The 27,835-nt window shown below is 43.0% G+C and overlaps 1 protein-coding gene across 1 annotated transcript in view; it reads right to left on the reverse strand.

Moving 5' to 3' along the window:
• The window catches only part of SHISAL1 (shisa like 1), a 101,438-nt gene that overhangs the window by 66,820 nt on the left and 6,783 nt on the right, over window positions 1-27,835 (reverse strand). The window contains exon 2 of the mRNA XM_027730163.2: window positions 14,493-14,632. The gene's annotated coding sequence lies outside the window, so the exon portion shown is untranslated. The remainder of the gene's footprint in view (window positions 1-14,492; window positions 14,633-27,835) is intronic.

The following is a 27,835-nucleotide window of genomic DNA, read 5'->3' on the forward strand; positions in this document are numbered from 1 at the left end:
CTTGTTGCTGGTCTCATACTTTTTTTGCTCTTGTGGCAGCTTAAATTGGCTCCACCATGAAAACTGAGCTGTGAATTCAACAAACAGCCATGGCTGGTGTTGGGCCTTTCACCCCCCCAGGAACATACACATGCTGAATTCAGGGTCTGCAGTTCACTTGGACTACCTGGGACAAAAAGCTGCTATTCCTTCCTTCATGAGGGAAAAAAGAATTGCTCTGCCAAAATGTCAACTTGCTGCAGTCTGGGAGAACAAATGCTCTGGGTGTTGGCAGGCAAACAAAGCTCACTGGCAGCCACAGAAGGGAGAAGGGAGCGAGGTGGGTTTTGTTGAGCCCACGAGGTGAGCACGCAGTGTTTAACACAACTTTCCATTTCCATTCTTCCATGGTAGGGAGAAAAAGGAAGGCTTCGGTCTGAATGAAGCAATTTCCCTTTCACTTAGAGAAAAATTAATAACTGACTTAATTTACTTTCCTTTATGTAAGATGGAGGTGCACCTGAGGGAGTATTTTGGTGTCTCCTTGTCAGAGCACAGAGGAGGGTGTTATGTTATGACATAAAAACAAGGCCTTTGTGCTTGCCCAGGAACATGACACTGTGTTAAATGAGAATCCAGTTCCTCCTTGGTACTAAAAAGTTGCTGAACCCCTCCCAAATTATAAATGTGGGCAGGAGCACAGCTCCTTATGCATTTTGAGACACTGTTCATTTGAGAAAGTTGACTCTGTTCTTGACATTTGCTTTTATATTCATGGCACTAAAGCTCTGGAAATCTGTCGAGGCGGTTTCTTAATAGTTTGGCTTCCAAAAAAATCCGAGAACATCCAGCCAACTAAACAGTCCAACCACCAACATATGCCAACTTCAGTGCTAATTGCTTGTTTCAAGCCAGACCAGCTGAGTGGCTGCTACCTTACATTTTCACTGAGCTAAACTCAATTCTAGCTTTGATTTTTTCAGTAACGCAGATTGTAAAAGGAATAATTTGGAATTACTGAATATTTTGGCTGAGCAGAACAGAAGTGCTATCTTTCATTCTTTAACCTCCCCTTTTTTTTTGTAAAATTAAATGTTGGCAACTTCAAACTGATTTTGAAGGCAAAAGTGGAAAAATCTTGTTTGAATTGCAGTGTATTTATATTTATATTTCCAACATTTTTCCCATTTTTAAACCATCAGCCAAATCAGTGAAGAACTGTGACTGTTGAACAAATGCATTTTTGGTAAATAAATCATTAGTAAAATTTATGAGTCTGATTCAGTCCACTCTAGATACTGTTTGTCATAATTTTCTAAGACCATTCTTTGCTTAGAAATATGGCTCACTTTAATCTGTTTGTAAATCCCTTGAATTAAGGAAGTGATTGATGGGTAGTCACTAATATTTCCATAATTGCTGCTACGCTACAGCCCAACATCCCACTGGGTCATATTTTGGGCAAACAAAGCAAATCTCCCTGTCTAGAATCACTCATAACAGGAGTGCTTTAGAAAGAGTAAAGGAAGACAACACCAAAAGCGGCTTTTTGGAAGTTGAGGGCTGAAACAGAGGCAGAGTGAATGGTTTTGCAAGAAATCTGTAGAAGAGATCAGAAGCTGAGCCATCTCCCAAGGTTCCCTGTGGTTCTTTACTACAAGACAATCCTTCCTGGAAAGAAAAGGCAAACCACACTGGTTATTTCCCCATTTGCTGAGCTCAGGATGTGGGGAAGCTGCTAAGCCAAGGATCACCTCAGGCTCAGGGAGCACAGCTGCTGCAGAGCTGGGCAGAACAAACCAAATAAAACAGCACTTCCCTCAAAGAGCTCATCATTTAGGCACTACTGGCACCTCCAGTACCTGAAGTGCTGAAGATTACAATTGAAATCAGGAGTGTAAAAGCAATGACACATGTAAGGCTTCGTTATTTTTGCAAATAGTGACAGGCTCACAGGGATAGGAGGATCTGAGTTTTAATATGCTGCTGAAAAGGTCTGTGTTTATATTCTTACAGAAGAAGTTATTTTTGAAAAGACAAATGACATGGATATATGAGAGAGAAAGAAAAGCTGTTTTTCTCTTAACTGGCATGCAAATGAAATGGTACAGTTGTTTTTAAGAATATTTGTTTGCTAAAAGTAATCCAGCTATTTAGGAGAAAGGGAAAATCCAGAGAAGATCATGAGGCACAAATGAAGGGAGGGAGATTTAGCTAAATTCTTAGCTTTCATTTTAATTAACAAGAAAATAACCTGGGAAGATAATGCTCTTTGGATTCTGAATCCAAGGACTGTCCCCTCCCCCCCAAAAAAATCTGAAATCGTTGCAGCACGGATTGTGTTTAAATAAATTTGAACTAGAACACATTTAGCTCTTCATTAAACTAACTTCTCCTGTGTATTTATGATCATTGGTTAATGATAATGAGCTGAACCACATCAAATATAGACTGACACAGAGAAACTGTGTGAAAAGCTGTCTCAAGAAAGCAGATACTTTTCTGTCAGGCAGCAGCTCACACTTTCTGCAACAACTTACTTATGCACCAACTGCACCTCACTGGCAACACAAGATCTGCAGTAAGAGACATGTTCAGGACAGCAAGAGCCTTTTTCCAGGAGGAAGCAGGAGACTGGTCTGCTTAATTAATATTTGACACCACCGAGCAACTTTGTTTCCAGTTTTTTTAATTGAGTGTTACAAGGGCAAGTGGACAGGAAAAGCTCTTCCCTTTCCATTGCTCTACCAAAGACTGGTTACTTTCTCATGGAAAGTTTTTCCATGTGTTTGCAACAAAGCACGAAGGTTTCTAAAGAAGAGAAGAAAAAGGGTGAGAGAGGAGCTTCAGAATAGCCAGGGTCTGAAAGCATTCTCAGCATCCTTTCAGCTTCCATGAAAACCCCTGATTTTGGTCATTCTAAACCATAAGAGTTACTTAACAATAAAACTGAAAATAGAAAAAGTCTTTTAAGGAAAATGAATAAGGGGCCAAGAGCTCACTGGTGCTCGATTCACCACAGTGGGGTTCAATCTGGATTCACAGGGGTAGTCAGAGGTTCCAAAGGAAGTTTCCAGAAGGTAGGAAGGCAGGCTGGGTGCTGGAAACCGTCACTGGCAGTGTTTCCCAGCAGGTTGCACCACCACTCAAGTCTGGGTGAGGCAGGTACAAAGTGATGAACTAAAAGCCATCCTGAGGTCCTTCTGCAGCTCTATTTTTGTGATTTGGGATCGGTCTTCGCTGGTGAGCCTTCCTTCTGTGAGCTGTAGCAGAACATGTGTTGGTGTTCACACACCATTCCAAGGCTTGCTAAAAGGAGCTGGCATCACTCCCGGGCCGGGGCTGAGCCGCTGTCAGGCCTTCCAAGCAAAGCTGGGTTGAGCTGAGCTGGCACTGGAATGGAGGACCTTTGGAGAACACCGAGTTGCTGAGAAACCCTGGAAAAGCTGGCAAATGGCAGAAGTGATGTGTTCAGCCATGAGACAGAACACCATGGCTCCAGTCACTTCTGACTATTGCTCAGGACATCATCACCATCCCGGCCGTACTCACAGCTGGCCAAGCATTTCTTGCTCCCCAAGCTGCCTTTGTGATTTAATGGATAAAAAGACTGTTCACTCTTCCTGTCACAGCTTTGGATGTGACTGAGAGCTGGCTGCTGGGAAGGAAGGAAGGTCCACAAGCAGCTCTAGGGCAATCAGAACCGCTCCTGGGTCTCCTGGCTTTCTGGGAGAGGCTTTGTCTGTTGACAGCCTTGGCTGTGCACCAAGTACCCACGTGAAGAGCCAGGCTAAGGAAACCACATTGCTTGTAGCAGAGAGACAGGTGTCTGAATTAAATACCTAGTTCAGGTACTTAAATAGCTGTCTGGTTTATACCACTATCTATTTACACCACTGCTCTGATATAAATCAACAAATGCAATGAACAGCCAAGCCTGAGACCTACTCATCGTGTGTTGGTGCCCACTGTCAAACTGGGGCTGTGCCCCATTTCATGACAAGTTACTTCTGGGGTGAAATGTCACTCCTGCACATTAAAAAACTTTATTTTGGAGGGACTGGAGTGAAGCCTAACATGGTCCTCCCAGACAATTGTGATGGTGTGACCACTAGTGTTTAGATGAAGAGCTGTGCAGTTGGTGCTTTGTGACAATCTCAAGAGAAATGGCCAATAATCAGTGAGAGAAATAGAGATGGACCTCAGAGTGTAAATCTGAGGGTGCTTAAACAGGAGTCTTCTCATGTGCAAAATGATGGTACTTGAACATCCCAGACAAAAGAAGCATGAAAGCCTCACTGAAAAAAATCCCTTTTGGGTAAACCACCTCTGAAAACAGTGCACAAAGTACACATGAATCATCCCTTCACCAAAAGAAAACGGAATTGGTAAAAATCTTGAGAAACTGCAATTAACTCTCACAGTATTTGTGTGGATATTGCCAAAACTGAGAACCCAAAACTGTTCTTGCTCCTCTAAGGAAATTCTTGAGGAGAAAAGTAAAATTCATATCAACAGTTTCTAGAGTTCTGCCGCTTGTGGTAGAAACAATGTTGTAAATTCTTGCATTCTTCCAAAAGGAGAGCTGAGGTTACTCTGTCTTACAAGTAAGAATTGTTAAGTGCTCATTTTTAAGAATCACATTCCCTTAGATGGCTTACAGGAAACCTCATTTATGCATCTGCTTTTTCTTTCCTAGGAAAATGCAAAATTAAGTCATCGTGACAACATTTTATTGTGTACAAAATTAGCTTGGTTACTAAATCAGACAAGAATTCCAATAGAAACAGATATAACAATAGTTTGGAAAATAAAATCCTTATGGTTCCTCCTTCCTGCACTTAGAAAACGAAGAAAGATTAGCCCCATATTATGGCAAGTCCTGTGTTGTTGGCTGTATAGTGCAAAAATGGGGATTTTAAGGGATATAATCCATGCTCCATTCTGCCTATTAAACTTGTTCTGCTTTATCCTGACAACGTTCTTTGTATATAAAAAATACCTGGAAATTACTTGTTCTGCTTTATCCTGATAATGTTCTTTGTATATAAAAAATATCTGGAAATTGAGGATCCCAAGCATCTGTTCTTTATTCTTGTTTATTGTAGATTTTGATTTTATATTCATGTCACAGCAGCCCTGACACGGTTTTTGTGGATTAGGAGCTGGTGCTGATGACTTTTCACAACACATGCACATAATAAATCTCTAAAAGGATACAGGGTACAAGGATAGTAAGTTCTGTTCCTACCTAACTTGAGGCCTTGACAAGTTAGACACTTAGCTGATGTGCTTAAATTAGAAACAAGGTCATGTCAGGCTTCCTACAGAGTCACTTCATCCTTCCTGAGGGAGATGCAGCCCACCTATGGAATGAATCACCCACTGGAGGTGCCAGGCCTTCTTCCCTGGCTGCAAAGAGACCCTCCAAGTGACCTTCATCCAAATATAGATTCCTTAACCCAGGTACCTGAAGTTAGTTTAGAGGAACCCAGGTAAGTTTAGACAAGAGAGGGGGAAAAAAAGGCAAGATGAAATGGGAAGACGTGCTGTGTTTAAAGAACCAAACTTGGCCTTTGAAGTTTTGATAAGAAGAAAACCTGAACACCTTAAAGAACTCCTGTCCCTCATTCTTTGTGTCCCATTTTGGCCTCTGACCTTCCCTTCCAATAATGAACCCGAGCCAGCAATAACCCCCCCACGCTCCTGTGCTGGTGTAAGGGGGTCACTCGCTCAGGAATGGAAGGCCACCTGTCCTGGGTGAGACCAAAGGGCCATCCCTGCCAGTGCCCAGTCCCACAACAGCCAGAGTTACTTCCCTGCAGAGTTACTTTCCTCTGATTTAGGTGTTTTCTTTCCCACACGAGGAATCCTTGATGATCCTCCCCTCCTCTGAAACCCCTAAAGGGTGAGGACTTAACTATTTGGTGCAAATTCACAAGAGACTCAAAGTCTTGGGGAACTTTTGTGCCTCCTTCTCCCCTTTTCCAGGCTCAAGAGGACACAATTGTCCAGCTTGAAGATGTGGCTTAAAACACAAAAGGCCTCATAAACACCAATATTATGGAATAATGACACTGAAGGGAGAACACTGATGAGGGATCAAGGGCAAGAGCTTTGTAGCCAGTTGGAGATATGTGAAATCCAGCATATTGGAGGTCTTCAAAAGAGGTCATTCTGCAACTGCCAGCGTTTCTGAGGGGACAGAAAAAAAGCAGCCTCTGAAACTATGCCTCTCCCCACTACGTGAGGAAGTTTTTACCCTGTTGGATAAAAATTAAAATAATTTTGATGGTTTAGCTGTCTTCTAAACCAACAGTGAGGGCTAAACTTTAGGAACTGATTGGAACATTTTTCAAACTCCCCTTAAAAAAAGGGAATGCAGTCAGTCAGTGATAAAAAAAGAAACTATGTTAGGGAGCACAGCGTGTTAAGACAATTATTTTTAAAAGTTTAGGCAAAAGACAAGCAAGAAGAGAGCTCAGACTTTTTAAGGAAATATGCTAAGCAGGGAAGACCATGTTTCTCCATGAACTTTTCAGCCCAGCTGGAATTCCAAGTCAGTTACAAAGTGCAGAAACCAGAAAAAAGTTTAAATACTTGTATTAGTTTGTTTGTTTGTTTTCACACCAAGTTCCTTCTAGTTCTCTGCTCGTATATAAAAACTTCACCAGTGGCTGTGACTAACGCATCTAGTAACCTTTTCCACTCCAAGCACAGGCTTTATTATCTCCTGGAATGGGTATAGCAAGTTTACTGCATGGTTGAAGGTGAAATGGTGCAGGAAGAGAGCAAAGCAGTACCTAATTCCACAGGGCTCTTCTTAGGGGAGTGAAACAGGGGCGTGAAGGATGCGTTTGAATGGTGTTCTCAGCTCCAGGAGGTGTGTGGTTCCTCCAGCCCTGGCAGGGAGTTAATGAGGTGTTGGCAGGCACACCTAAGTGGACAGATCGATCCACATCCTTTGTTTGCAGACACTCGCTGTTATCTCAGCACCAAAGTGCCCTCAGAGATGGTTGCCCTGCAGGGAAACACCGAGTTTGCTTTTGGAAAGGAGTGCCTGCACAGCCCCCCTCTGTGCCATCCTGCCTGGATTCCCAGAGCCCTGAGGGACCGGTGATTCCATGCTCTGGAAGCATCAGAACAAGCTGCTCTTGCAGAATGGCCCCGTGTGACACGTGGGTGCCCTGACTGATGCTCTGCTGGGGAGCACTGAAGGGAAACACCGATAAAACGAGTTCCTGAGCTTTGGGGTACTGTGATTTCTACCCATCTACAGCTTCTCTTTGTCTTTACCTCACTACCTTTAATTTTTATTTTAGTCTCAAATGCTCCCCCTTTGCTCAGACCCATCTCCTCTCTCTTTCACAGCCCCAGTCCCTTCCCTTGTTTTCTCACCTCCTCCCACTCTGGATCTGAGATTCCCTGTCCCTGTTTTCTAGTGGGAGCTCCCCAAAACCATTCAGATCACGTAACAACCCATGTAACAACATGGCACATGACACATACCAACAGGAGCCTTAATGCAGAAGTTAAATAGGCTTACAACACAATAAGTTTATTTTTCTTGTTATTTCTATCAGACTTTCAGATGGGAAAGGGAATCATCTTTTCATGTAAAGTCTCTTTGTGAGGATATACAGCGTCAGATGTCTCAGTTCAAGCCTAAGCCTCTGTTACAAGTACTTATGGGCTGTATTTAGCAATCTTATTAAGAGGAAGCAATAATAGCCGGGAATAATTTGACATCAGGTAAAACCCATCAAATTTCTGAGTTTCCATTTCCTGGGTCCCTGTAAAGTACTTGCTCTCCTGCCTTGACTGAAATACCAAATGATCAGAGAAGGTGCTGAGGGCTGGAAAAAATCCTGACCAGGATGTCACATCTACTCACCACATCCCACCCCTGCCTCCACCTCAAATACGTGTTTTGGGGTGCTAACTGATGGGGTTTTTAAATCCAAATTGATACTTAGGAGGAGAGGAGGTTGCAGAGCTTGGTGGTGCCCTCAGGGCCCTGACATCAAGATGAAAATGGATCTAATGGATCATTGCTGATCTATAGAAATATATATTATGTATAAGCCTTTCCAGGTTGGTTTTTTTTGAGTTTTGTGTTTGTTTGGTTTTTTTAATATATTTTTTTATATCTATACATTAAATTACACACATGGTTGCTGTGATTGCTTTAGTACTTTGGGGGTACATCTGACCCCCAACTCCTGAACCAGCCAAAACCACAACAGTGCTGGAATTATATTTTGAAGATGCACAGGTAACACCTGGAAGTTCTTATATCCAGAATATGGAGATTATTTGTACTTTTGCCACTATGTGGGTTCTGTACTTGTGCAGATTTCTTTCTGCTTTGCAGTGGCTTGGTAATTTTCTATTTGTCTCCTGTGTTGCTGCAACTGTTCTCTCTGACTGAGCATCTGTAACACCCTGAATGGAAACACAGCCAAGGCACTGACACTCTGGGGATTAAACACTTCTGTTGGAGACATTCTTCAAGAATTTTACAGAGGAAAATGATCTTGATACTGAAAAATAAAGAAGCTTTCCCCCCCCCTTCAACCTATAACACGGAAAGTACCAGATATGTCCTACCAAAAGGGTAAATTAGCATAGAGAAATCTTAGGGGACTTGGAGAAAAACATACAGATTCCTGTGTTCTGACTGGCATTGCAGGCTCTATTTCCAGATGCACAGCAAGCCCTGGCTAACAGCATCATGATTTCAGAAAGTACATTCATGTCAGGCTCAATTCCTCCTTTATGGATGGGCATTATTTCTGGGAATTAGCTGAAAAAAGCAGTCGTTTCTCAGCTGATTGAGGCTGAAAGGGCTGATTAAACAGCCCTTTTGGGTAGAACAGTAGCCCTCTATAATAAGAAATGGTAAATTATTAACATCATCCAAGGATTTCTGAGGAAAAGAAAGATTTATTATTTTTTTTTTTTTTTGCAGTTCTCAGAACACCAGGAGCACGCTGGTGGGGTGGGGCCGCTTACCCAAAAATTGCCAGGAGCTAAGGTAGCACAGCACAGGCACTTTCATCACCAGATGAGAGGGCAGTTAAGAATTTCAAAGTCAGGAAGAGCCTGGAGGACGTTTGTCGCAGGGATCAAAACACTATTCCTCAAACTTCTTTTTCGTAAGAGGCACTTGGGAAGTTGGAGAGTTATTTTTGGAGAGTGACACCGAGGAAAGCCCTAATCCTGTGCTCCCCGGCTGAAGCAGAGATGCCATGCTATGGTTTAACTCCAGATTGGTGTCTCTTCTCATCAGCTCCAAACTGGCACAGACAGAAGGAGCCACAGCGATGAGCCTGAAAATGCCTTTGCACTTCATTTGGCATCCAAATCCCGTTGGATTTGTTAAAAACTTTGACAGCCATTGACAACTTATTTGTACCACTTGTGATCACAATGTGATATTTTAGGCTTACGTGGTGAAAAGGGGGTTTATCTTCCACCATCTCCAAACTTCAGTGTTTCAGCCCGTGTGTAATTCCAGCACTCAGATCTTGTGCTCTCACCAGCTTCTCACATCATGAGCCAAAGAATCTCTGACACTTTCATTATCTTCAGAGGCATTAAGCCATCATCACATTATTCCTGTCCATTTGCTGCTGAAGCAAAAACTCTGAGAGCTCATCTACAGAGCAGACATTGCAATGGGGCTTAAATGAATAGTATACCCTGGCTGATACCCCGTGGTGCAGATACACGGCTCTGCAAACCAGAAATCCAGCCTTATTATCACTTCATTCCCAAAAGGAGTCAATACTGGAGTCTGAAATTAATCGGGAAAAATGCGAATTGTTGGAAATCTTCCAGCAGTCGTGTAATGGAGAGCCCCTCTCAAAGGAATCTCCACAGGGAAATGAATGCAATTAAGGACCAATGTAATAAACTGCCAAGAAATCTTAACTAGCTAGAGAAGCCTTATTTAAACCCTGAGTTCCCCCAGTGAGGAGAACAGGGAGTGTCATCTGTCCCTGAGCTGCTGCAGAAAAGTACAAAAGTGAATATTCTACATAAACATCTCTATATTGTCTGTTGCCTCTCTGCAAACACCCTCCTAAGTTACTAAAAATAAATTAATAACATTTATAGAGGTCTCCTGTGCAGTTCTGGTTAGCACCCTGTCTATCATTCAAAGAAATCCAAATTATTAGAGGCAAAGTGGCAAATGTGTTCTCCCTTTCCCAGTGCTAAACAGGGCTCTGAATTGCTCCCTTTCCTACTGTAGCAATAATTAAAATTAAGAAACTAGCTCAGATACCAGTGGACAGCCACAGGTCCCAGGATGCCCTACAACATTTTGCTAATGAGCACCAGCCTGAAGCTCTTTATGAAAGCAGGTCATCCCTTGAAAGGGGGGCAGAGCATGTGTTGTAATAAGAGACTTTTTTTATGGCTCACAGACCGAAAATATAAATATCAGCTTTATCAGCCACTCCGTGGAGTTCGATCTGGCAAAAGCCTTTTCCCTAATGCCCCAGAGTGCCACAATAAACAAAGCAGGGCAGTGGTGAGAGTTGCCTGGGTCTGTCCAGCAGTCAGGCAGCTGAAGGAGCAGAGAGAGCCCCAGGAACCAAACTGGTCCTGAGGACACAAACGTGTGCCAAGAAACCCCACTGGCTTTGTTTATTCGCTGGAATGTCTTCCATCGGGTCACCATGACTTTGGGCTTCCACAGCTGCAGGGATCATCCTGCCTGGAGTGCATGATTTCACAGAAAAGAGAGAGCCCAGAATAGAAAAAAAAAAAGGGTGTTTGGCTGTTCCGAGGGAACAGACCAGAAGGAGCAGCTTTCCACCCCAGAGAGTAATGAGAGAAATTCAAACACACTTGGAGGATGCAGCTGGATACAATTGTTTAAGAACCACGGAGAAGGAATTCCAGCCTCCATTTCCCCCCCTGCCCTTTCCCCATTAGCCACATCTCCTCTTGTTTTACAACTGTACCACTCCTCTAATGCCTTATGTCTGTGCTGTACTGTCTGGCCCTGTGCTGTCTGCAGTTTGACAAGCTTTAAAGCTGCCTGACTGCCCAGTTGTAGCTGAGATCCCGGGTGGCATGCAGCACTTGGGAACACGCCAAACAAAAGGTGCTTTCCATTTGTCTTTATGATTTTGTAGGGCGGAAAAAAATAATTTAAAAGTTTTCCCAAACAGTCCAGAATATCAGTTCTCCGAAGAGAGCGAGATAAAGCTTGTTTATCCCTTAAAAAAAAAAAAAAATCGGTGTATGCTTTTACATCGAGGGAGATGCTTTGCTTCTGGTGGTGAAGAGCAGCAGCATAAACAGGCAGGATGGCAAGGGCTGGGGCTGGAACAGAGAGGGAGGCTCAGCTCTGATCCTGCGGGAGAACCTGCCCGAGGAGGGAGCTGTGTTTGACAGGAACAAGAGAGGGAGTTCTTTGAAAAGCAAAAGAAAAAGCCAAGGAGCCCGTGTGTGTGCCTGGAAGCGGTGGGATAAGTGCCAGGTAGAGACTAAAGACAATAGCAGGAATCGAGAGGAGGAGCTGCAAACAGGGGCAGGGGAGACACAGCAGCTTTTTGGGAAGACAATGCTCTGGAATCCGGGTGACTGCGTGAGAGGGCTGGGACGTGACAGCCAGGACCCCGCAGAGGGGGACACACAAAAATAGACGGGCTGGGGGAACAGAAATAGAATTGAGGGCTTGGATGAAAGAGGAGCTCAAAGTGCACAGTTGAGGAATTCAGAGAAGGTTTTGCCAACCCAACAGATAATAAATCTGAGGCTGACTGAAAGAAAATCTTTCTACATATTTAAAAGTCACAAGAAGTTTGTTGTCAAATTAACCACGGAATTGTATTCTGAAGCAGGAGTTCCTAAGGCTTCTGCTCAGTAAAGCCTCTCAACCATCTGAATTCCTTGTGGGTCACCATCTGAATTGAAAACATACTTGATCTGAAAATTAAATTATTTCCTAGACTATTTGCCACTGCCTCATGGACCAGTAGTCTGAGAATTGTGCCATTTTTAGAGACTCCAGAGGGCACAAGACTGAAGGAAGAGGTGGCAGTAAATGTGGGATGAGAGTTGGCTGTGTCCTGCCAGGGGAAAGGAGTAAGATCTGGGAGTGAAAACATGGGGAACAGGAGGTGAAAGCAGGGCAGTGGGATATTTTGATTTGAGAGACTGAGCTAGCTGGCCAAAAATGCAGTCAAAAAACAAGGAACAAGGGATGGGGAAAATTGGGTCTAAATCAGACAGGGAGGAACAGCTCAAAATAAGGGGAGGGTCTCTCCAGAGGCTGCAGGGATCTGAATCTCCATAGTGATGCCAACAAACAAGAAATTGGATACAAGCCTCCATATTCAGTAATGAAACATGCTCAGTCTGATTATTCTCTTGGTCACATTCCTCCAGTATTTTTATATTTTACCAAATATAACTGTAGCCAAGCAGGTTTTAGGAAAGTACCCTCAGCAAATCCAAGCAAATTCCAAATTTTCCTCCTAAAATCTCAGAGCATTTGGATGCCTGTGGCAGTGTTATAGTGAGAACAGTGTGTTGGGAATAACAGCCCTGAGAGGGCACTGGCTGGCAGACTTGGTACATCTCTGGTGTGAGCTGAGGGTCTGGCATCTGTTTTCTCCTTCCCTTCCCGTGTTTTTACTGAAATTCCCCTTAGAGTCCCTCCAGAAAACGAGGGAGAGCCCACCACAGACAAATAACACATCATTATACCACAGAAAATATTCATTATGAACCAAGAAATCTGCCCTGCGGTGGTTATGAAATAATGAGTATGCACAAAATTAATTGCTGTTGGATGTATAAATTATTCCAGATCAAAGGGGGTGTGAAAGGCCACACTGCTGCTGATTTTTACTGAATTTCTGACTGGTGTGCAGGACACATAACACTGATGAGCACAACACTAACAGCAGCATTGCTGTAGCTGTAATTGTCTGCTGCTGCCAGCCAGGGAAAGTCTGCAGGGAGCAAGAATAGCTTTTCTTTTTAGAATATCGGGCATATTTTAGGGGGAAAAAAGTCTATACAAACACATAGACACCTGGGGTTTTACGTGCATGGGTCTATTATGGGTGTAAATTTGTGATGTTCAGATAAGACATTGGGAACTGGGGACATGCAAGTCTGAACTTTTCCTTTCTTGCTGCCTTTTGAAGGTGTTCATGAAAATGAGTCCCACGTAGAAGAAAACACATGAATTCTGGATAGGAAACCAAAAATCAGTTCACTGAAGGATAAACACATGTAGAAAGATGAATTATTCTTCACGCAATTTTCAGAAGTACAAATGGTTGGAGCTACAACCCTGGGACTGATGTTGTTCTGTCAGGAACAAACTGAAGACCTCTGTCATCTGCAGCCATAAATTCATGGAAGCACCAATTTCCTAGATACAATGGAAACCCCACCAGAACATCCTGGCTAGACAACACAGGGATGTTTTTTCTGACTGGATTTAAAATTTCCCTTGTTTGTGTTCATAAATCAAACTAAAAGCCAGACAAAGAACACGACTGCTGATGTGAGGAGCCTGTGCCACTGCTGGCACCACCAAAAGACTCTGTGTGGATTAAATTAATCAGGTTACTCTAAAACACAAAAGAAATCCCAACCAATTTGGAGAGACAAATCTCACTGGGGGAGAAACATGGCTCCATGCAAGAAAATATATTATCCAAATCCATAACAAGACCAAGAATTCAGGTTGATGTTCAGCAGTGCAGCTGGCTGTTCAGTATGAGTGCCAGAGGAGTTCTAGTTCCAAATAAATCAATATAATATAGGCTTTGCCTGCAAAAGAAAGTGGCAGTGGTTTCACTAGGATTGTTTCTTTAAACCAATTTCATTAGACGTGAAGCAAATCCACATGTGGAGACAGTTAAATTGATTTACAGCTGGCTTGTGTTGATCTAGCTTAATTCAAAGGGTGGAATTTTATGTGGCAGCTATACATTGATTTAAGTGCATCTACACAAGACTGCAATTCAATTCAATTTGAACAGACTTAAAATAACACTTCAGTTAAGCCACTTTTGCAACACTTTAAATAGCAGGTTGGGCTGGACTGGACTAAGTAAACACACACTGAGGTAGATGACAGCAACTTTCCAAAGAGTAGGAGATTCAAATCAATCCAAGTTAATTTTATGGAACAGACCTCAGGCTGCCTATTTGTACAAAACTACAAGAATCAACTAAGAAGCCGACTTGAAAATTTTCTTTTTTGACCCATGATCATTGCATTCTAAAACTGACCCTACTTTAAAGGGATGTAACCAATTTAAACTTCTATCAATCCTCTCTTTTTTGTCATTATTTACTTAAATTTTACAGGTAAGCTCAACATTCCCCCGTTGCCACAAGTTATGGAAAACATATATTAATTATTCCAGCAGCCTTGAAGGACACTTAAAACCCACAAGTTCTTTATCATCAGGATGTTTTCCTACAGCGCACAGAAGAAATAAATGAGAGTTTGCTAAGATACTAAATACCTTTTCTTGTCAGTATGTTCAAGTCATGCTCCAGAGCCAGTTTTTCCGTGGCATTCCCAGTGGAGGAGGGGAGCAGATCACTGATTCCCATCTGCTCCCAGTTCCGCAGTCAGGTGGCAAATCCTCATTTTATTTCAGACCTGAACAGAGGGGGAAGAAAATACCAAAGGGGAAAAAGTGAGTTCTCCAATATCCTTTTTGATAAGCTGGGTTTTGATACATTTTTACTTGAAGTTTTTTTTTTTACAATGCCTTTGACAGATGCCAAAAGAAACAAAGTGAACAACACTCGGGATAAAAATCAGTACAAATGAGATTCATATATTTGGTGGAAGCAGAACTGTGGTGATAGGGATTAACCTGTTTATTAGCTTTAATAGTAGAACATTTTTGGGCATGTCCCTGCAACAACTAATGGGGAAAACACCACCAATCTATAGTCATTTTATGGGTGAAAACACTTCATTTTGATGGTGTTCTTCACAGGCCCATTTGTGACATTAGACATGAAGGGACTTTGCCTGGGAGTCAGGAATGTTAATGTTCTTGGGTAAAACTCAGTTGGGTTCCTTTTGCTGGGAATTTCTGTGTGCCATATCATCTGATTTTTCTTTCTTTCTTTGTCTTTTCGTTGTTGTTAGATAACAGCAATTAATGGTACGTCAGAAGGCAAAATATTTTTATAGCCTCAGAGATAACTCATCTCTCATAGTCACGACTAAATGACACGTGGAAAGGGACTGGCCTTTGAGGCAAAGCAATTTCCACTGCTAAAAGTGGAATTTTAACAAGATGCTCTTGTGAGGCCCCTTCCAGCCCGTTTCTGGAAAAGGCTCCTCGTGGCATTCCCAGTCCCCCCAGCTAAACCACTTCTGCACTAAAGAGGCTGAGGCAGAAGAGTTTTTAGCTGCCAGCCAAGGCACACTGCTAGTGCTGCCCCTTCATGGATCTTGGATGACCCCAGGGCTGTTCCACATCCACATCCACACAGAAAAAGAACAGTGTATTTACTGTCTGCTCAGAGGAAAAGAAATCTGTCATTACTATGTGGGCAGTGAAAAGATGCACAAAGTCTGTCTAATACAGATAAGAAATTAAAGGCTCGCTGGGAAGTGTTATGCTGAACTTTAAAAAACACTCAGAGAAAAAAGAGAGGAAGGACAGCAGAACTAACAGGGTATGCTGCATTTCTGTCAGTCTTCTGTGGTGTCCAGTGGTGTAAGTATATCTTAAAAAATAAAATCAAATGTACCTCCTGATCCCACTGAAGTCAATGGCAAAACTCTCATTAACTCAAACAAAACCAGAATTACTTCCACAGCAGCCTTGTGTGCTTGTCACAATATACTGGTCAGTATTATACTCTGATATAATCATCATTAAAGTGTGACTGACCCTGGAAGTTTTTCACTGTTGCCCTTTTTACTCTCATTCTGGTTTCCAGAGGTGTGGTTCCCCTTCCCACACATTATCATTTTCAGACTAAGGTAGTACAGATTTGCTTGAAAATCAAAAGGCACAAAAAAATTCTACCTTAATATTATAGAATGTTGTTCAGATAATAGTTTCAAGATGCAGCTGAATAGAAACACAGTAAAATCAAATGGGAAAAAAAAGGGGCAAGTTTAGAGTGACCATTTCTACCTGTGGCCTCCAAACTGCTATAGCAACATAAACTATTCCTAACAACCTAGAAAAGACTAAGTCAACATAAATTCACCCTGCACTGACCATGGAAGCTTTTGAGAATCCAAAAATTCAAAGAGGTTGAAAAGCCAAATATGTAGAAACAATGACATTGCTAAACTTGCTAACTTGTGGACTTAAAAAATGAGGATTATCAATGTTTATGCAAAATTATTTTAAAAAATTAGTAGCAAACCATTTTAACAAGGGGGGTTTGGATTTGGATGCAAACCTGTTCATTCAAGGTACTTTCCTCAGGCTGAAATCCAGGTATGATTGGTAGACTGGGAACCTATGTGAGGCTGGATTCTATGGGGTTACTAAGATTTTAGGCTGGTCCCCCAAGGAAAAGAAACTTCTTTACTCTTAGTTTTTGCGTGCTTGCTTATTTTGTCTTTCCACCAGCAGCTTCTGAGCAGCCCAAGCTCAGCCAAACTTGACCAATGCTTAAATCCCTACAAGTTTTGCAAAAACAGTCAGGTGAAAAAGAGCAGGGCAAGGGGGGGAAGCTGCAGTTTTACTTTGAGTTTTGCTTTGCTTGGCACCAAAGAATTCACACAGAAAGCAAACCCACCAAGTGCCGTTGTCTTCAGCCAGCCCTCAGAGCCACTGCAGGACACTAACCCATAAAAATGCAGCTTTTATTACCTCTGGCAGTCCTGGAGTGATTTGTTCTGAGAACAGATGTACCAAAAGATGTATCACTGATTAGGAGTTTTTGCTGCTGTCTCAAGGGTGTTCAGGACTTTAACCTCCCAGGCAGAGGGGAAGATCAACAGTGCCCACGCTCCATTAGGAGCAGATGATGCAGCCCAGGGTTCCTGAGCTGCAATCAGGCTGGGCTGACAGAGCACACAGCCCTGAGTTTGTAACGATTTCAGGACTTGTTGATTTACCCAAAAGGTTGAAAGTTCCCTGACAGCCTTGGTTTTGATTAGGATTCCAGGCTGAAAAAAATCTGTGGTAATTTATTGGAAAACCTCAGGCTCAGTTCCTGCTGCAGTGACTGGATAGGTGCTCACCCTGCTTCAGCCTCACGTGATGTCAATGCTTATGTTCACTTATCACAACAACACTTTAAAATCATTAAAGCCAATCAGTTCATCTCAAGTGGGAATGACCAATTTAAACAACTGAAATGACTGGATGTTAACTGAAAAAAACTGGTTTTACTGTACAGATAAATTTTATACTCGAAATAATTTTTAAGCAACTGGAACTGAATTGCAAAACTGTTATTTTCATTAGGTGAGCTTAATTAGACACCAGGAGCTGAGGAAGTGAGCTGAGCTTTCTGAGCAGTTCCCTGCTGCACTGCACAGCATCTGCTGGACCAGAAGCATCATGTGGCAGCAGAAGTGGCTGAGCTGATGCCAGGGCCCAAAAAATGTTGCTTAGCAACTTCCCGGGGATGACTCTGGCAATTAACTCTCTTGTGTGTCGGGTGTGAGCTGCTGCTTCACTCAGAACAGGAAAAGACAGAGCAAACAGCCTTCCAGAAGAGCCCAGTAAAGCTGCATGTGCCCATCTGCCACGGGACTGCAGCCAAAGAGCTGGGAAAGGAGCCCCTGTGCAAGAGCTGTTTCTTAACAAGCTCATTTTTTGGACACCCTCGTTCTTTCCATGCAAGTACAGTATACTTTTGAAAGGGATTAATCAGTACCAAAATGTGCACACCTGTTGCAGAACAAGAGCATCTGCACAGGGCACTGCTTCAAAAATGGCCTTTTCAGTTTGCAATCACAGCTGAGTCTGAAATGACTTTCAGCAGTGAAAAGCCCCCGTTTAACCTGAGCTATTGACCCGTCCACAAAACCATTGTGTTTTGCCAACTATGTATATTTTCAGTCTTTGTTTGAAACCACATTAAGTAGTGCCTTAGTCTGAGTCAAGGTGTCCCAAGATACTGAGAATGAATGAACCATGAGTCAGCTTTCTCATCTTCAAGGTGGTACCAGGTTGCTCCAGAGCTGGGCCATAATTACAGTCCTCTCTCCAGCTTTCCCCCTGTTGCTTCTTAGAGAAAACCACCCGTGTCCCAGTCTGTGCCCAGATTATTCTTTAAGGTCTCAGCTCTGCAGTGAGCTCAGAGTAGTTTTATCCTTCCTCAGGTGGTGGCAAAAGGCAGTCAGAGGTGAGCCCTGCTCTGGAAGTTCTGAGCAGTGACATTGCCTGTTTGGTGGGTGAGAGGCAGAGGAGGGGCAGGGACTGAGCTCTGCTCTGGGGGGACCAGGGACAGCAGCCAGGGAATGGCTGGAGCTGTGTCAGGGCAGGGTCAGGTTGGATCTCAGGGAAAGGTCCTTCCCCCAGAGGGTGGTTGGCACTGCCCAGGCTCCCCAGGGCAGTGGGCACAGCCCCAAGGCTGCCAGAGCTCCAGGAGGGTTTGGATGATCCTCTGGGGCACAGGGGGTGACTCTTGGGGATGGTCCTGTGCAGGGCTGAGGGTTGGACTGGATGATCCTTGTGGGTCCCTTCCAACTCAGCACATTCTGGGATTCTGTGATCATTCTTACCAAGTGCCCACAGCTCTTGACCCACACATTTATTTTGTCCTGGGGCACAGGAGGTGGAAGCAATGCTGGAGGTGTTCGGGTGCATCTCATTAATTTCCCTCGAGCTTTCATGTGAACACATTGGACTGAATTATTTAGGAATTGCTCCCTTTTCCCCTACCATGACAAAACAAGGCCCCAAAAACAAGGCCCTTAAAAAAGGCCCCAAAACAGTGGCAGATCTTTTATAAGGGAAAAAAAAAAAGCATTTCCTGGGTGTTTTTTTAAGAATCCTAAAAGCCAACATTTTGCGTGAAATTGCAGGGAAGGAAAACCTGAAAGTAAATTTACATTTTTTTGTAGTTAAAAAACAAAAAAAAAATTCCCCGAAGGACAACCTCTTTTCCTTCAGTGATTATGAGAAGTTACAGTTCCCTTTCAATCAGAATGCAACAGGTTTAATATCATTTACGTAAAAACTGTGGAAAGAATTTGATAACGCACCTCAAAAAAACCAACCAGCTTGTTTTGTGGCAGTCAAAAATAGCTACAGCCTTTTCTGCAATTCAAAATTCAATCATTTAAAACATTACAGAGCCCTTGTCTTCAGACTTCCCAATCAGCTCTTGCACAGGAATGAAGCCTCATTATTGCAACCACTACTTTTGTCTGTGGAGTCAAGTCATTCAAAAAAATGATTGCACGGTGGAAAAACTGCCCTAATGACAATGAACGTAATTCTGAACATTATTCTGTTGCATGAAGGACTTTTACATAATTTACACTAACTGATTTTTAACATGCCAGTGATTTTTGATGTACCAGCCACAGAAAACACGCAGCAAATGAAAATGCTCTATGAAGACTGTGCATTTACATAGAGAGTTTATGTTTGATTGGGAGTTAAATATGTATAACCACTACTGTACTGGTTATTTCCTTGGCAAACATCTTTGATTTTTTTTTTCCCCACCATCTTTGACAGTGAAATTTTATCATCTATCATAAATTGATCAAAAATGTGTAATTTCTATTGTGGAAGTTTCAGCAATTGAGGAAGAGTGAGTGGATATGGGGGAGTGCCAAGAAGCAGGTGGATGCACTGAATATTCACTTTTGGTTTCCAGGCAGTGGCATCTAAGACACAAACTCCCACCAGGTTTGGGCTGCAGACATTCTACCCAAGCTATGTTGAACAAAATTGATCCTGAAAGTCAATTTTTCAGCTATTATTAAAGTTCTTGTTTTCTAAAACATCACTTCAAACAGATATGAAAACCTATGTCACTGCCACATATCCATCCTCCCACCCACACACTGTCTATCTAGGTATTATGTTATCTGGCTGAAAATTGAGTTAGTTCCCAGGTTGAATGAAGTTCATAAAACTTTCAGCAAAACTGGGCTGGATTTTATGAGCATGAAGCCACACTGCAGCTTGGGAAAGGGATCGGGGCAAGCTCCCTCAAATTGCAGCTTCCATGAAAATCGTGCAAATTTTTGTGCTTTCATCTGTGTCTTACTTACAATTTATGAATTTTCTCAACTTCTAAATCAAAGGTAGGGTGAGAACCTGCTTGAATTCAGTAGGAGAGCAACATATCCATGAGATACTCCCTGGTCCCTCACAGCCCAAGGAACACTTGAGACCCAAATGTGTTTACAAGTAACAAAGAACCTTGTGTTAGCAACAAGGTGAAAATTGGGAGTAGGAGGCAAGGGATTATGAAGGGGAAATCAAAACACAACAGGCATAAACTGAAACAGAAAAAAGCCTGTTTAAACCTAAGGAAATATTTTTTTTTTACTCTGAGGGTGACTGAGCACTGTCACAGATTTCCCAGAATGGCTGTAGATAACCACAGGATCCCAGAATATGCTGAGTTGGAAGGGACACACAAGGATCATCGAGTCCAACCCTTATCCCTGCATAGGACCATCCCCAAGAGTCACAGAGGATCCTTGGAGGTTTTAAAACCCCAGTAGAACACAGTCCTGAGAAACCTGCTCTAGTTCCCCCTGCTTGAGCGGGGGGGCTGGACCACATGAGCTCTGGGGGTGCCTTCCATCCTCTTTCCCTAAAGGAAATGCTGGTGCTTTTGAGAAGTAACTTCTCTAGGAGCATTTCTGGATAAGGACAAGGTGTGTGTCTGTTGCTGAGCTTATCTCCAGGTGGAAAACAGGAACCCTTGTGCATCACAGGGGTCACCTGCACCTTGTACAGCTTTTTATCTCAACACAGCTTGCAGTCTCACACTGCTGATTTCAATAAAAACACTCCAGCCATCTTTAAGAGCCCTCTTCACCTCTGCTAATCAGATTAGGAGGCATGTAATTAAGTTTCAGTTCCTACAAGACAGAAGATTGAAGACCCCTTCTAGAGCACTGATGGGATAAGGAGTCAGAAAACTGTTTTCTTCAAGTGTATTTGGAGGAAGTGCAAGGATGACACTGAGGGATTATACAATATCACATGGAATTATGGAAAGAAACTCAGGCATGTGCCATTTAAAATCTGTCACAAATGAATGTTTCAGGTGGCTCTGAGATCATAGTGCAGCCTGAGGAGTTGGGGGAGATGCACCACCATAAAATCTAACAAAAGATCAAGCTAATACTCAGGATTGCTTTTAGGATGCATGGAAAATACTTCCTCTCCCAGGAAATGATGCCCTTTGGGTGTGAAATGCAGCATGCTGGCAAGAGAGGGGAAAGCTCCTGCTGTCTGTACCATGCATGGTGTTGCTCCTCTGTGAATGAGAGGGTTTGGTCTGCACAGCCACCAGTTTGGCAGAGTCCTCACCCAGAGAACCCTGTTGTACTGTCTGCAGAAGGGGAATCTTTTCTCTTGCTTTCAGTAGCCACCAGGCCCAACTCCTCCTAAATAAACCCAGGAATCAATACAGTCTCTGAAATAGCTTTCAGCTCTTGACTTCATCTTGCTCTGTGTCAGGGGCTCTCAAACTGTGATACACAAAGCGTTTCCAAGTGCTGTGCCTGTGTTCTGCTGCAGCTGTGGCAGCTGGAATTGAATCCCAATTCATTTAACAGCACAAAGTGAAAAGCATGAAGTGCTCAGGCAGCTTGGTGAGGCTGCACAGCCCTGCAAGAGATGTCCTAGAAAGAGCAAGATGCACAGAGAATCAGGGCTGGGGGAGGTCTCAACCCTCTGCTGTGCTCAAACACGGATTATAGGACGAAAAGGTTTCCTCTGCTCATCTGCACAGCTGCTGCCACTGCTGGCAGTGGTTCCTGTCACTGTTGGGAATGACAAAATCTGGTAAAAAAAGGTTTGGTCAGAATTACTTGTGACCACTGATACGAAATGGAGGCAGCAGGGAAAAGTAGAAAATGAACGGCGAGTCTTAATGAGTTTCCTCTAAGCACCTTCCATCTCACACATCCCACATTAATGCAGTGTTTAAAATTTTATTTCCTTAAGTCAGTAATAGAAAAATTAATTTATGCATTATTAACAAAGTAAGTTGCCTTTCAGGAAGGTGAACAGAGCTTTCAGAGGCTCTGTTGCTGAGGCAGAGACGGCAGCGCTACCCAAGGAGGAAAGTATTTGGGGCCCTTTCTAAAACCTCTCAAGTGTTTCTGGACACAGCTTCAAAGGATTTACTACTGGGATGGCACCTGTCCAAGGTGGGGAGAGAATCAAGCTGGGGATAAAGCTGGCTTTGGTGTTCAGGAGGGGTTAGAGATCACCCCTCAGTCCCAGCACATGTTACACAGAAATGTGGCTTATATGGCACCGTTTAGGTGAAAGGGAGTCCTGTGGGACTCATCAGTCTAGACACAGCAGGCCTCATAACATCTAATTGTCACACAAAGCACCTTGCTCCACAGAGAACAGAAAATCAAGCTGTTAGAAAATCTCCTTAAGCTGCTAGGTATGTGTGAGCTTAACTGTGTGGTGTCTGATATGTGGGAGGCTAAACACTGAACTGGGCACCAACCAGTCTCCATTTGTAGAGAGCTCAACCTCTTAAAAACATTAAAAAAAAATCAAACCCCACAACAACAAAAAAACCCCAAACAAACAAACAAAAAGAGGTAGGGACACCTTCCACTCTCCCAGGTTGCTCCCAGCCCCATCCAACCTGGCCTTGGACACTTCCAGGGCTGGGGTAGCCACAGCTTCTCTGGGCAACCTGTGCCAGGGCCTCCCCACCCTCACAGCCAAGAATTTCTTCCTGATATCCAATCTAAACCTGCCCTCTTTCATGTTTGTTTTCTGTTTGTTTGTTTTTAATTATTACTATTATAGGGTAAAGGAAGACAAATACTGAAAGGTTCCCACTAAGTTTTGTAACAATATAACTGTGGACATGTAAATATTTATTATATTATAACACATATTATAAATATGATATCATAAATATATAGTAGGTATTATTACAATATGTATTATATATAAGTATTATGTATTTTTATAAATAAATATATATAATTATGCAGAGATCTGTAATAGTTACCCCAGCACAAAACTGCTAAGACAAGTGGTCATATAATTCAGAGCAAATCAAATACTGAAATTTATGTCACTGCACATCAGCTGGGCACCATGGTTATTCATAGCCCTTTTTTTTTTTTACATATGCTAAGTGAGTGCTTAGTTCTTTTAAGCTGATTTTGCTTCTTGGTTTGGGTGGATTAAAAAGTTCCTGAACACAGATGCAAGCAGAAATTCGTGAAGCTGGGTAATTTAACAATTGTAAGTCATAAAGCAATATCCCACTTTTCTTGTCCTATCAGAGCCGGGGTGAGGTGACATTAGTGCCAGAGGAAAAGTATTGTTTTTGCAGAGTTTCTGAGGTAGGGACAGGGGTGTGCACCAAGTGGAACAGAATCAAGCCTCCTCCTTTACTGCAGAAATAAATAATTACTGAACCAAAACAGAGAAGGGCAATTGCCAACGATCACGAGAAAGATTATTTTAATATGGAACAGAGCACTACTAAAGTAATTAAATAGCGAGTAAAAGACCCTAAAACTCAGTAGGATTTCAACAGCTGCACGTAGGCAAATCTATCAACACCACTGCTGTGCTTCCAAGTCAGGCCCCACCAGGTCCCAACCTGTTCCATGGTGCTGCTTTTACTGCTGTGCTCTGCCACTCCCTCCCCCCGGGGAAGTGTCTGTGCCTGCCCCAGCCATAGTTAGTGCAGCCCTTTTGTTTGCTGCCCCCAAAATCCCTTCCCACCCTGCCCCACGCTCACACAGGGCACTCTGCCTCCAGTTCAGAGGTGTTTGCTTCCAAGCAGGGGTGGAGGAGAAGGATGGGAGCGTGTGGCAGAGCTCTGGCAGGAAGGGAAGCTTCTCTGCAAATCACGATTTGATAAAATATAAAAATCATTTCCGAGTGGCAGACCCAGAATCCAACTCACAACACTCAGCCCAATATCACAATACTAAAAAAAAAAAAAAAGGCATTACACAACCTGAATGCAAGAAGGCAATAAAAATACAGCTTGTTTTTGTGATGGCAAGGTCTTAACTCACTTATTCAGGTTAGAAGCATCATGTGTGGAACCAGATTTCCTTCACTGTATGGCATATGTTTCCTATGAGCTACACCATGGAAATTTTGGGGATATTTTTTAGTATATTTTGTGGGTATTTTCCAGTATATATTGTATGAAGCTTCCATCCTATTTTTTTTAAAATATTGTATATATGGGTGGGTTAACAAGAGATAACACCCAGCCCTGCATGCAGGACATTCATTCTTGGTTGAGTGTTCACAGGGCCCAGAGAGGATGCTCTGTTTCTTTTCTTTGCAGCTATTTGTGGAAAAGGCAACTTGCTGAGGGTTAATTAATAATCAAACCTGGGTAAATTGATATGCAAAGGAGCACCCAAAGCTGCCCAGACATTTCCAAAGAGGTGGTAACAGAAATGATTGGCTCCCCGTGTTCAGCTCATTCACAGAGACACAGGTTCTATAGGTGATTTTACATTATCGGCATCTTCCTAATTAAATTTCAACAGCTTTACAAGGCTATTACTGCTCATAAGATTCACTTCTAAACCCTGGAACTTTGCTCTTCTTAACTGCCTTCTCTCTCATACTTTTTTAGAGAATTACACTACTAATGATGGGATTAGTATTAAGCCATTTCACTACAAATGGGTTGGATGTACCGCTGATACCTTGAATTAATCTGCATTTGGCAAGCACATCCCTGCCCTTGTCCTGCTTTCCAGAAGAAATTTAGAATGGCAGATTCATTAGATGCCATAAATAAAATGTCTGCAAGGTTAACCTGTGAGATAGGACCGGTTGCCTTTTATAAGAAGGGAAACTCAGCAGACATTTCCAACTCACACAGAAATTAGACAAAGCTACAGGGGGGTTGTGTTTGCTTTTTTTCCCCCCCTCCCACCGCTTTCTATTAACTGCAACAATTGCTTTAATTCTGAGAGCTGAGCTGTGCAGGTGGTAAAAGTGCAAAGTCTCACTCATTCACCTTTGAGCTTGTGAGATCTAGTGAGTTTGGCTTCGAGAAGGCCTCACCCTCCTGGTTTGGCTCATCTTGGTCCAGCTGACCCTGGTGACACTGCTGAGTGTGTCATCAGCCAGTCACCTGCCCCTTCCCACACTCCCACTGCACGTGGAGCAGAGCTCAGCCTGAACCAAATCACGTTTTCCTTTCTGTAAAGTGGTTCTATGGAACTGGGCTAAAACGAGGTGAGGGGAAAAAAGACTTCCTGAATCATCTACCCCTTTGCAGCACAGCCGGTTAAATGCAGCCTCCAGCCTCCTGCTTGGCTTGGAGGCATCTGCAGTTGGATCCTGCACTGGGTGAGGGAGCAGATGGAGATGCTGGAGGGATAAGAAGTGCTGCTTCCGAGGAAGAAACGCACCCTGCGAGGGGAGGTCGGGGACAGGACGGTTTCCATGACTCACCTTTTGATAATGGTTCAGAAGGAGTGTTTGGGGACTTGTTACTATTATGGGCCGGGTTATTGGCCACATAAATCAACCAGAGTTCCTAGAACAGCGCCTGACCTGTTGCAGGAGGTGTTACACTGCCTGAGCAGGGGCACAGGGAATAAGGGACATTACTTCAGGCTTCTGCTTAGCTTGGAAGTGAACTGTTGCAGACAAGGGGGGAAAAAAAAAAAGAGAAGAAAAGAAAAAAAGATTGATTTTCCTTTTGGCAAATATTTGGCTACAAGGATCTGCTCATCTGTCATTTGTCTTGCCTTGAGAATTGGCCTTTGCAGAAGGAAACAAACAAACACTGCTCTACTGTATGGCATTTGGTGTTGGCATAAAAGCCTTGCTGAGGATAACAGACATTTATAGAGCAATTCATGACTTTAAAATTATCCCCCTTTGCCTTTGCTTAGCATTGTTTAATCTAATAGCTTGCATTTATTTGAAATGGATACAGAGTGGATCTTGCCGCTGGTAGCTACGTGAAAAGCTGCTGTCTGTTAGGCAGACATCACTTTTGTGCATTTAACATCCTCTCCAGAGGACAGGATTTCACAACAACAGCTACAGGCAGACTGTGTTCCTCCCCTATTCCTTAGAGGGGGCAAAGAATGTCTGCACCTGCACAGGTTCCCCAAAAGACTCATATAATTGCCCAGAAGAACCTTATACACGTCACTGCCATCTCCCACTGTGTGGGAAACAGAAAATGGGTTGGAAAGAGAAAATATAAACTACTATACTTGATCATGTCCAGCTTGTTCCTGTTCCCTCAAGGGTCACTGCCAGCTGCCAAGGGTTGGTGTAATGCTGCAGCTTCCAGAAAGCTGCTGTGTGGACAGACAAATTCAGGGACATGAAGGCAGCCCACTCACACCAAACTCCCTGACAGCTCATCCTTCACATTTCCTGCCACCCACTCACTCACAACACTCCCTGCTCTGCCAGCACAAACATGGTGAGACAGGGAGTCGGGCTTTAATTGCCAGGAGTCTTATCCTGTGGGTACCTTCTGGGAGATAACAACTTCACAGCCAACTCCTGTGTAGCACAGCTAGGACTTGGTCACCACAGAGAGAGAGAAAATTTCTGTATCTCTTGGAATAATTTAATTCTTGGTGAGTCTTCAGCTAAAGTCCATTACCCTCCAGGAAGAGAGAATTTGGACAACTAATGTCCATATTCTCATCTTCACCATCCCCTGTCTTGCCTTGCTTCAGCATCACAAATAAATGGATAATTTAATTCCCTAGCTGACAACGCTCGGAAGAAAACTCCAGGAATAGAGAGAGTTATTTATGCCTGAATGTAGGGCTCACATTCATATTTATGTAGCTGGATAAGCATTCTGACTATCAGGGTTATTATCACATCAAGATTTTTCAAGGCAGCTGATCCAAATAGCTTCTACAGAGATGTCACTCAATCCCAGCTCTTTTCTTCTGGGGTCCAGGAAGCCTTCATGATGCACAGAGTGCACCTTTGGGTGAGCTTAAATCTTAAGAAGGTTTGTTTCCCACCAAAGCAACGTGTTTTACTGACAACCAGTGAAAAGCCCAAGATTCACAAAGCAAATTACTATTTTCACGCTGAGTTCCAGGCTTTTCTCCAGGCAGTATTAACTTCTGAAGTGCAATAAAAACCCTTGCAAAGCTGGGAATACCCTGACAATACCCTGACAATCCAAGCAATACCCTGACAATCCGAGCAATACCCTGACAGTGAGAGCTCTCATGACCATAAGTCTATTATTACATCGTTCACACTTGTCTAATTACTTCAAGGTTTCAAAGGTAAGACCTGGAGTTGTGGTGTGAGAACAAGCTCAGGCTCAGGGTGAGGTTTTGGTGCTTTCTGGCAGGCAGGTTTACTGTGTGACTCGATGGTGACGAGTGCCCTCAATGGGGAGGTGAAAACATGACCCAGCAGTGGCCCCCCAAAAATAGAAACCATTTATTTTGGCTTCAGATAGCCCTTTTCAGTAAAGACAGAACAGTTGTTTTAGGAAATAATAACAGATACTCTTAAATGAGCTGTTTTCTAGGTTTTTTGGTAATAAACAAACACTCCAACACAACTTTAAGAGCAGTTTAGGGATTTTTTTTTTTTAAGGGTCTGAAGGCAAAGCAATATGTAATGCCACAAAATTTTGTTTTCAGGTGATGTTAAATGGACTGCACCCCTTGAAAACTCCAGTGCTAACAGGGGAACACAAA

This window comes from Pipra filicauda, unplaced genomic scaffold (genome assembly GCF_003945595.2).
Source record: "Pipra filicauda isolate LSUMZ 115617 unplaced genomic scaffold, ASM394559v2 scaffold292_size926685_pilon, whole genome shotgun sequence".
In the NCBI taxonomy this organism is placed as follows: domain Eukaryota; kingdom Metazoa; phylum Chordata; class Aves; order Passeriformes; family Pipridae; genus Pipra; species Pipra filicauda.